General features: G+C 43.8%; 1 pseudogene; it reads left to right on the top strand.

The window, feature by feature from the left end:
• The first annotated feature begins 203 nt into the window (after window positions 1-203).
• Window positions 204-622, top strand: LOC119813532 (annotated as a pseudogene).
• Window positions 623-9,659: the final 9,037 nt, after the last annotated feature.

Raw genomic sequence — 9,659 nt, 5'->3', positions numbered from 1 at the left:
TTGATATATTGGTAGAGGACAGATTAAATGTTCGTCTCTGGCTGCATGGTTAGGACCATCTGGGAGTTAAAAGATTTGGGTCATAAAGACACAAAGTAAACTAAAATATTAGAATAGAATAATCAGGGACCAAAGATTCAGATTAAAAATGAACGAAATTAGCTTCCGCGGGAGGCCTACACGCCGCTGATTGTACTGCCGCCATGTGTCTCGTGATCCCTGAGAAGTTCCAGTACATCTTGTGAGGACTCAACACCAACAATGGGCGGTGGGAAATAGTCTTTGCCATCCCTGCCGTTAAGGGTGTAAGGTGGAGATACGCTCATGTGGTGTGGAGGAAAGCGGACATTGACCTCGCCAAGTGTGATCATCATCATGCAGAATCCTGATGGTACGAGATCCCAGACTGGATCTTGAACAGACAGAAGGGTGTGAAGGATGGAAAGTACATCCAGGTTCTCGCCAATGATCTAGACATCAAGCTACGTGAGGACCTGGAGCGACTAAAGAAGAGTAGAGCCCATTGGGGCTGCACCACTTCTGGGGCCTTCGTGTCCGAGGTCAGCACACCAAGACCACTGGCCCCTGGAGCCGCACTGTGGGTGTATCCAAGAAGAAATGAGTCCCCGGGTCTTCGCTGTTAATAAATAGTTTATATGCCTGTGAAAAAAATTAGCAAGATTACGACAGGTATAATAGGCGATAGGAAGAACCGGATTCAGTTTATCCTTCCTCCCAGGATCTGATCCAGCCATTCCCCATTATTCTCTCACAAGGATCTTCCTCTTTTTCTCCATCAGGTTCAGTGTATCTTTTTTTAGATCCCTTTGAAGTTGAGTTTTGTGCAGGGTGATAAGTATGGATCTATTTGGATTCTTCTACATGCAGACATCCAGTTTGACCAGCACCATTGTTGAAGATGCTGTCTTTTTTCCAAGGTGTGTTTCTGCCTTCTTTATCAAAAATCAGGTGTCCATAGGTGTGTGGATTTGTGTCTGGGTCTTCAATTCCCCTCCATTGATCAATGTGTTCGTTTTGTGCCAATGCCATGCTGTCTTCACTAGGATAGTTTTGTAGTTAGTACAGCTTGGAATCATGGGTGGCGAGACTTTCTGCAGTTCTTAGACTATTCAGGATTGTTTTGACTATCCTGGAATCTTTGTTTTGCTTAAGTGTCGCCAATGCTCCTGGCAACAACAAATACCCTTACAGTTGTAAGGCGTGAGATTCGGCACCTACAATGTCACCGAACGGTATCCTCATTTATTAGTCCGTCATTAGTCATCATTCATTATTTCTTATCCCTGGACAAATTCTTAGATTAAGCTAATTGTATTTATAAAGTATGAAGCCTACTATGAAATACAATTTCAAGTATCTATAATTCAACTTTATCCTGTGGACATTAGGGCCAAAAGCAGAGTTTTAGACCACAAATACAGCCATTTCTCGAGTCCTTTCGTTGCATTTTTATTCCTTATCTTTGTCCCTTGACATTTTCTATTGTTTGCCAGGTTACAAACACAGCTTCCCGGTCCTCATACCTTAAGGGGAGTGCCAGGGATTCCTTGTTGGGGTAGGTGTGGCACATTGTGGGTGTTCATCTCGGAAATAGTTACTTGATGTATTAGTTACTTTTCTGTTACTACGATAAAAATAGCATGGCTGAAAACAAACCTTCGTGGGGAGGTGTTTGCGTTGGCATAGGGTTCCAGAGGAAGAGTCTGTAGCAGAAGAGAGGGCATAGAAACATGGGGGAGAAGGGAAGTGGGTGGTTACTTTTCCAGGCTCAGGCAGGAAGCAGATACTGAGCTGCAAGTGAGGTCAAGCTATCAACCCGCTTACCCCAAGTCTGTCTCCAGTTACAGACTTTCTCCAGCAAGGCTGTACCTCCAAGAGATTCCACAACCTCCCCCTGCAATAGAAGCCAGACTGAGGACCGAGTGTTCAATTCTCTGAGCCTACTGGGGACACTCCTCACACAACCTCACACAAAGGGGTTAACACATAGTTTTTCTAGAGTCAAATATGAGTGACCATGGCCAGGGAACACAAATTCATGTTACCGTAAACTGCGTGTTCAATGTGGAAGCAGTTTCACAAAATTTTTATAGGAATAAAACAAAGAAAGTCATGAATCAAGACACACACTTTTCCACGACACTGGCGGAAATATGCAGTCAGGTTAACGAAAAGTGGGGAAACCTCTGCTTTAGGCTACAGGGGTGATCTGACGCACCCTTAGCTCTTCGGTTCCTTGGAAACTAGTTCTCTGCATATTCCATAGGATTTACTTAATGACTGCATAGATGTTAGGGCAGGTACACAAGAGGGCAATACACGGTCATTAAAAGGGATAAGGTTGCTCCAGGAAATTTTGTCTCCAGACTTGCAACAGGCCAAACATTCTTGAAACTTGAAATAAGTCGATCGACTTTGCAGAATGTCCAGCGCAGCTTTTTTCCGGAAACTTCTGTTCACTAAGACGAGGACAGGTATGTAGCTGTAGAGTACATCGCGATGCTAAGGCTGTGAAGAAGAGATGTACCTAACCCAATAAGGGAAGGTGAGGACCCTCCTGGGAAGGATGCGTACCTGCACTGAGCAACCAAGGACCAGTTTAGCCGCTAGCCCAGCAAAGTAACAAAGTGTGTCTGGAGGAGGTATTTTGGTTCTGTGGAACTATGAGTCTGAAGACTATGTGACAGGTTCTGCTCTGACACCACCCACAACCTTGGGGGAATAGAAGGGTTAAGTCAAGAAGATGGAGAATCAAGACTCAAAGACCTTCACTGATGCCCGAAAGAGCTTGGCTTTATTCCTGTGGGTAACGAGGAACTATTGACAGATGCAGTCGCACTGAACAAGTTCCGGGCAAGAGAGCTAAGGATAATGAACAACATGGAAGGAAGTAAAGAAATGTCCGTGGGGAGAATGAAGAAGAGAACGAGGCACGAAATATTCATGGGAATGCCAGCAAGAGCCACCCGCAGATAGCCAAAGCCGCCTTTGAATGAGACAGCAAACAGAAAGCATAGAGCTGAGGACTGTTGAACCTGAGATGCCTGTGGGGATAGCAAGGCTCCCCAAAATGTTTGTGTGGTGGGGAGGGCAGATCCAGGTTAGGGACCCAATCTAGGAAAAGTGCACAGGGAGCAGACAAATGGGGCATAAAGTCAGGTGGTGTCACACAGGGAGGGTGGGCACAGGGATGAGTTCAGATAGCTAACCCTGCTGTGGAGCGACAGCACAGGAAAGAGATGCTTGGCACGGACTTCACGGTCTTCTCTAATGAACTGTGAACCTAATATTTGTGGAAAACATTACACAACTTGTGCAGTTTGTGGTCAGAGGGCCTCACCCACAGTGTAATTGTGAGTGTAGGCCCTTAAGAACTAGATTATAGCTTGCAAAAGCTGTTGACTGCTTATCGAGAACCAAGAGACAGCATCACCATGTATCTGCAATCCTGTGCATTTGTAGCGGGAGTAATGAGTTTCTCTTTGAACTGCCCTCTTGGTGTGTAATTTCCTCTGATGAGTACCTACGAGGTCTGTGTTTCACATAAAACATGATTTGACTTCTTCACTTGGCTTTCCCATGAACTCGGCCCTTTCACTTGGATGGAGACAATGGCATTCTCTCATGTCTTTCATGGATTCCTTTCAAATCCTCAAATATTTTTGACCTTTTGACAGTAATAACTCCTTCCAGCTACTGAGTTATTTATCCCTGAAATCAAATTCTTGTCCCCTGGGGAAAATGATAGCTTCAACCATTAGCATTTCCTGAGAGTTTTCCCCGAATGCTTTGATTTTAAATCTTTTACGTATAATCATTTTTGCATTTCTCCCATACTTTACGTTATTTGCTTTTATCAATGAGAAATTAAAGTTCATGGCTGGAGATGGAACCAAAAGCTAACAGCTGCCTTCGTGTGAGTCAGGCAAGGTATAGCCTCAGGTCATGCCCCTGTGTGTCTAGCCTCCACTACTACTGGCTGGTGGTAGGTAGAGTATAACAACAAAGAGATCTGTCTGTCTGCCTGCCTGTCTGCTTTTCTGTGAATGAAAGAAATTCTTTATAGTAGAAAGAGGCCTCATGTCTTGCATCCACGTTGGACTCTCTTTCATGCATCTGAGATATGTCAGCTAATAACTTCTCAAAGGTCAGGTTGGTGGTTCTCTAGAAACATGAGTCCACCGTGAAACCCTCTACAATTTCCTATACCAAAATCAAATCCTGTCAGAAGTTTTGGAGCATGACATTACACAGTTCATAGCCATATATTCACCACAGTAAGTATGGAGAAATGTCTAAACAAGGACACAGAAACTTCAATCACGATTCACAACCACAATTATATTGGATTTCTGTTCTGTCATCTACAAAATAAAGATGGAAGTAAATTAATATTTCTCAAAGTGAGTGTATTGACATAGTCTTGGAAGCTATGAGTCCTTTCTGAGACTCTTTTTCTTCAACTTTTAAAAATAATTTTATAAGCTGGGCGGTGGTGGCGCACGCCTTTAATCCCAGCACTTGGGACGCAGAGGCAGGCGGATCTCTGTGAGTTCGAGACCAGCCTGGTCTAAAGCTGCAGGGAAACCCTGTCTCGAAAAACCAAAAAAAAATAATTTTATATTTATTTATCTTATATTTACTTGTCTTCTGTGTCCCATTCCTGCTGAACTCTTTCTTTTTCCCAACTACTCTCCCTTCTACATTCACATCTTGTGTATGTACACATGTGTGTATCTGTATGTGTGCATGCATGTGCACACATGAGTCTTGTAGAGTAGCCATAGCTGCTGTGTGTTCATGATCATAGTAGCCATGATGTATCCAGAAGACAGCATTTCATAGCACCCTTCCAGCTCCTCTGACATTTATACTTTCTCCACTGCCTCTTCTAGAATGTTCCCTGGACCTTGGTGATAGCATTCTGTTTGGGGCTGAGTACTCAGTAGTCACACATTCTCCACACATTGACCAGTTCTGAGTCTGCGCTGTTGCCCCTGCAAAAAGAGGCTTTCCTAACTAAAGCTAAAAGCAGCTATGACTAAAAGCATAAATATTTACAAGGCACCTAGACTACACGTTCATTTAATAAAATACCAATAGCAGGATCCCCACCTCCCCAGGGCCCGTTAGATACTCTGCTATAGGTTTTTGACCAGGTTTACAGTACTAGGCATATGGCCTTTCCTGCTGGGCAATTCTCAAATATAATCAGAAAACAATTGGTTATTCCCCAAATACTTGTGCCACCCTTGCGCCCGTGGTTTCGTCTCGCCTGGCAGGTAGGTATTGCAACATCTGCATCTGGGTCCACATTTGGATAAGACCCTTGATGGCTTTTCTCCTCCAGCTCCTACATAGGTCACCATACTTCTGGCATTATGTATTCGTGAGCAAGAGGGGAGCTGCCAGCACAGTTACATCTTGTTTTCTATGTCCTGTATCCAAAGTGTGTGGGAGTCTTCTCCAGTTTCAGTGGGAAGCCAAGTATAATGACAGTAGCTGGTATTTGGGAGCCTTTGTGGTTTCCCAAATTCATAGGGAAAAAAATGGGACATTTCGTTTAAAATCCTTTGGCCTCTGGGAGAAGCATTGTCCAGTCATGCAGGATACTTCTGTTCAAACTTTTTTATTTTATTTTTAATTATCTTATAAAATAGTACATTTCTATATGACTTTTGCATACATCCTTAGGTTTATTTAATCCTTTCACCCACGGTGTCAGCTAGTTTTTAGGTTGAATTGACACTAGTCAGAGTCACCTGAGAAGAGGGAACCTCAGCTAAGAAAATGCCTCCATGAGATGGGGTTATAGGCAAGCCTGCTAGACATTTTAACTAGTGACTGATGGAGGAGGGCCCAGCCCCTTGTGATTGGGGATCTCACTGGGCTGGTGCTGTGGGCTCCATAAGTAGACAGAACAAGCCATGAGGAGCAAGCCAATAAGCAGCACTCCTCCACGGTCTTTGCATCAGCTCCAGACTCCAGGTCCCTGCCCTGACTTCCTCCCGTGATAATCTGTGGTGTGGAAATATAAGCAAAACTAAGCCTTTCCTCTCCAAGTTGCTTTTGTTCGTGGTGTTTCATCCCAGCGGCAGTAACCCTATCTAAAACACCCACCCCTTTGCCCTAGCCCCATGTAAACTTCTTCATGTCTAATACTTTGCCCTCGTCTTTTACATCACATAACGTCTCTTCACAGCAGCAGAAAAGTAAGTAAGCCCTGAGCGTGCACACGCTTCGCTTCGGGACGCGGTCTGAGAGAAGCTGAGCTGCCTGGAAGATGCGGAGACCAGCTGAGCTGCCTGGAAGATGCGGAGACCAGCTGAGCTGCCCGGAAGATGAGGAGACCAGCTGAGCTGCCTGGAGCCTGTTGAGCCACCTTCCCCGTGCTCCAGGTTTCCAGCTCTTGGGGTCTGTCACCCCACGCTAGGGTGCATGCGGTGCTATTGCTGATTTGAAAGCATTTTTTTTTTTTTTTTTTTTTTTTTTTGCTCCTTGAAGTAACCCCTTACCCAGATTCCATTAGCGTCCCCACTAAAACTAATTGGTCCTCCATGCTGGACTTTGGTAGTCTCCTTCCTTTGGTCTGTCCCTCGTTCCCTGTCTAGGATGAGTAGACGTTTGTTCCTGTCTCTCCTGGAATCATGTCACACAATCACAGGCACGTCCGATGGTTTGCACTGGAACTGAAGAAAATCATGGAAAATAAGATAAATCTTGGTTTCCATCCTTAGAGCCTGAAGAAAGGCAAAGCTAACTGACTTGCCCTAAACCACTTTATTTTATTTTTTTATTTTAACATCTTAAACACGGACGTCTTCAGTTAAGGGTGTTTCATGAATCCTTGGGACATCTGACTAAGCAAGTTAATGGACAACTCTTTAGCAGTTAAAGTTTGTCCTTAAAATGTTTGAGTATTTATTATTCCTTTTGATAATGCCCACTCTTTGCTATATACTTTAAATTTAATTTTTTAAGAAGACTAAAAATCAAGTTTTAGAAGTAAGTTGTCTGCTATTTAGTCTTAAAACATTCGACACTTCTTGCATTAAAGCCAAGAACGTAAAACTCCAGAATTGATGCAATAGGTGAGGCTGAATGGAATTTACAGTCGACTCATGTGACCTGAATAACCAAACAGTTCTGCCGAAAACATGTGGGTTCTGTGCACTGAATTGGGATCCTCCGCAAGAGCAGCCAGCGCTCTTAACCACAGAGCCATCTCTTCGCCCAGAAGAGGCTTTTTTTTTTTTAAATTAAAAAACAGGTTTGAATAACTAGTTTAAACTGTATCAGTATTTCCACAGTGGATTACAGACTTTGTATCATGCTTGGGGGAAGCAATAGCGGCAGTTCAACTTGAAGAAAGATGGCTTCTCGTTGCAGCCTTGTGCTTCTAACATGTAGCACCGCCACCGGCAATGACATCACAGTACAAATTCAGTACACACACATGCCTCGGGTGTTTTAATAGAATTTGGATGTTCCTTAAACATCTTTTCATCACAACAATTTTAAAGGCTTCAAAGTTAAAACCACTATAATAAACCCACTAGTTTGGAAAATAAGACACTTCCAACAGGAGATATACATTTTGCATTTTGAAATCAATATATTTCAAGTCCAAAAGGTTTGACCAGCTCTACACTCTGGCAACATCAGAAGACAAAAGCTTTCAAGCTGCTGGAACCGGAAGAAGGAGGTGCCTCTTAGTGGTCTGAGGTAAGACGGGGTGAGCACGGAGGATTGCGTCAACGCTAGGAAACAGCGGCAGAGCCGGGCGCTAGGAGACTTCGCTGGTGCCGTAAATGCTATTTTGGGCAGCGTTGGAGTTTTTCTACTTACATGAGTGAAGGGATAATCTGATTTAGTAGACTTTTCATCACATTTGTAAGTTCAATGAACAAATAAACGTTTTTCAGCAAACTTACAATTAGGGAAGGACCTAAGCCATTTCATATGTATTTGGAGTTTCTCCCATGTGCCCACAAACCCAACTTTGGAATTTAAACTTTTTCGTGGCTGAGATTTGAAGCATGGTCTTGTATGGTATGACAAGCACTGTTGCTCATATTTTGCATTGGCTGTTTGTCATACACAAAGTATGATGTGCATATCATTTTAATTAATTCTAATCACCTGAAATTTAAATATTATTATCACTTCACATATGACTAAGTGGAGACTATTTCAGCTTTCTGATACTATAACAAAATACCTGAAATTAAAAACTGCAATTCTTACTTAACTCGTGGTTTGGAGGGTTTGGGCCATGACCATTTGACCCTGTAATTTTGCATGGGGTAGAGCAAGGCATTCACTTCCTGGCTAGAGCACAAACGAGAACAAGAAAGAGAGCAGGGTCCCACAATATTTTTATGGGCACTCTCAGTACGAACCAAAACCGCCCACCAAACACCGCTGCTTGAAGGCTTCAGCATCTTCTGACAGCAGGAGGCCGGGACAAGGCCTTTGTTTAACGTGTGGGCCTTGAGGAGACACTTTAGACCCAGCCCAGAGCCGACTCTGTGAAGTTAAGCTAACCTCCAAGCGAGGAAATGCTAAAGCAAGAATTTAACAAAGGCCCTTTCCACTGCTGTTTCCCTACTGTCCGCTGTGATGGGGAGAGCTGGCTTTTAACATGGGTGCAAGGAATTAAACTCCATATCTTATATTTTCAGAGCAAGTACTCTTACTTCTTCCCAGCCCTTGTTTGTATAGATGTATATACTGTATTACTGCCATAGAATATCTGAGTCAGGCTACCATATAAAAAAATGAAGGTTTATTCAGTTCACAATTGTGGAGGCTGACTGCCCAAACATCTGGGACTCTGGTGAGGACCTAATAGTGGATGGCAGGGACAGGGAGGAGAAAGATCTTGTCTTCAAATAGGAAGCCCCAGAGAGGCTGGAGCCTCACTGTCCTGTACCTTACAAGGGCATAACCATAATTTATGTAAGGAATCCCCACTAGGATCCGTGTCTTAAAAAAAAAAAAATCTCAGCCGGGCGGTGGTGGCGCACGCCTTTAATCCCAGCACTCGGGAGGCAGAGGCAGGCGGATCTCTGAGTTCGAGGCCAGCCTGGTCTACAAGAGCTAGTTCCAGGACAGGCTCTAGAAACTACAGGGAAACCCTGTCTCGAAAAACCAAAAAAAAAAAAAAAAAATCTCACCACATCCTAGTCCCACCATGGTAGAGACCCATGCTTCAGCACGTGAGCCCTGAGGGAGCACACTTAAACCATACACAAAGCATAGTATGTGCCAAGTTAGGGTTCAGGAACTGGGGTCTGGGTGCTGGGCCTGCCGTCTTTGGCAATGTTAATTAATGTTATATTAATTACTGAACTTTCTCGGCTTAGTTTTCTTATCATAATGAAATTGGCTATTTCAATCACAGGTTTGCAGGATGGTCATACAAGGATGTGTGTGCCAGACCGTTCTGTAGGGATTCTGAGAGGTTGCAGAGGGGTTAAGAACACACATTGCTTTTGCAAAGGACATGCGTTCAGAGTCTAGTACCAATATCTGGTAACCCTGGCTACAGGGAGATCTGACTCCATGGACACTTGTGCCCACATGTATACACACAAACACACACACACACACACACACACACAGGCAAACTACAT

This window comes from Arvicola amphibius, chromosome 4 (assembly GCF_903992535.2).
Source record: "Arvicola amphibius chromosome 4, mArvAmp1.2, whole genome shotgun sequence".
In the NCBI taxonomy this organism is placed as follows: Eukaryota; Metazoa; Chordata; class Mammalia; order Rodentia; family Cricetidae; genus Arvicola; species Arvicola amphibius.
This window is presented reverse-complemented; position numbering and strand designations above follow the sequence as displayed.